Below are 1,856 nucleotides of genomic sequence, written 5' to 3'. Positions count from 1 at the left end.
CACACACACACACACACACACACACACAAACTCTTTCTCTTTCCTTTCACACTCTAATAGGTAGGTATATCACTGTGGTCTAGTGGTAAGACTACCTATTTAGGACAGCCAATTCCTCTGTGGTTTAGGATTCCGGGTGAAGCTCGCTGATCATCCAGCAGTTTCCAATTTTCCATCAGGTCAGATGAAGGGCAAGAGCTTCCTCGTTGTGGATAAAAAATGTTCTGTTCAGTTATTGTCTCTAAACGTGTTCTACGTAACGTACACTTAGTGGATTGCAAACATTAGTTAGTCCTAAGAAAGTCAAAAACATGTAACGGAATTTCCGACTTACTACTTTAGTAGAGCGATTACAGAAAAGAATGGCCTATTAAGTACATGTTTTTTTGTGTTATTATGAAAGTTCAGAAAATTGCGCAGTTTTTAAAATTATTTTGGACCTATAGAAATTCTTTTTTTTTCTCATACATTTCAGTTAACAATTTTAGAATGTTCTGCTAAAAGCATATTTTTTATGTTTCTAGCAAAAATTTTGTATCTTGCATCAAAGATAGGAAGGTGATTATTTTTTTCAAATATCTGCAACTAATAGGAAATCTGTCAAAAAATAGAAATCTAAGAAACGTCAACCCAAAAAAAAGATACAAAAAAAATTAAGCCACTAGGTCATGAATTTTAAAAAAATCACAAAATTAACGATAACTTCTAAACTACGACAAATCGTAGAACATACATGGGGGTGAAATCGATAGGTCTAGTCCTCACCTATCACCTGCCTTCGGCTTGACACCTTACAAGAAACACCCTGTATACAGTGTGTCCGGGCATGTAGTGGTCAAACTTTAAGGGCGTAATCTATTGACAATTTTATCGATGAAAATACTTCAAATTTAGGGCTTTACTCATTTCTCGTAAAATTACAAGTATTTAAGTTTTGAATTTTAAGTTTTCACTTCTTCCTTCAAAAACAAGTGATAGCGTGGGTAGCTTAACACTAATAAACAAAAATTTTATATCATGCGATAGCCAATAAAATTATCTATCAGTAGAAGTAGAAAGCAGATACAAAATTCATACATTTTAAGGGAGTAAGAATGGATTTAATTAGAAAAAAACATGACTTTTTTCACTTCTTTTTCAGTTATTTTCCAACACAAGAAAAACCAGGTCATCAAGGTATGTTTTATTTGCATTGTATTATTAGTATTTGAGCTATTCTAAAAAATGAATGTAAATTTATTAGTATACGTCTATTAGTTTCCACGTAATTGTTGAACAAAGATACCCCTTCCCAGCGGTTTCCATAGTAATCGGAATAGGTTGTGTGATTCTTTCAGGCAGTGCATTTTCGCATGTCGCGTGCGCTATGGAAACCGCTGGGAAGGGGTATCTTTGTTCAACAACNACTAAGCCTTTTTTGTTATCGACCTCTTTTGCGATTTGTTTGTTTGTTTGCGACTGGTTTGCGATGGGTTTGCGATTTTAAAGTGCGTTTTGACTAGACCCACTAGTATCAAACTCATTTGATCAAATTGTATAGGGTTGCTACATGAAGAAAAAAAGCGCCCTCATTTTATGTCACGACTTTATAGACAAACTGAGCCGCGCGGCTGTTGACATTTATTTCAAAAATATGGCCGAGTTGGAATACTGTATATAGTTCCAAAATACTGAACTGTCCTACCCCTGACATTGACAGTGGGGCGCCACCGTCAATACCGGATCGCTGGTTCCGATTTTTGCCATGTCGGAAACCATATAGTTGAACGATGGTAGCTCCTACGTATACTGGCGTAAGTGAAAAAAGTAAATTTTACAGGAGAGCCATTTTAGTGGCCAGAACCATATTTTTGGGT

Source organism: Ostrinia furnacalis, unplaced genomic scaffold, assembly GCF_004193835.3.
Source record: "Ostrinia furnacalis isolate ACB-3 unplaced genomic scaffold, ASM419383v2 OfSCF1242, whole genome shotgun sequence".
NCBI classification, from domain to species: Eukaryota; Metazoa; Arthropoda; class Insecta; order Lepidoptera; family Crambidae; genus Ostrinia; species Ostrinia furnacalis.
The sequence above is the reverse complement of the archived record's forward strand: the minus strand, read 5'-3'. Positions refer to the sequence as shown.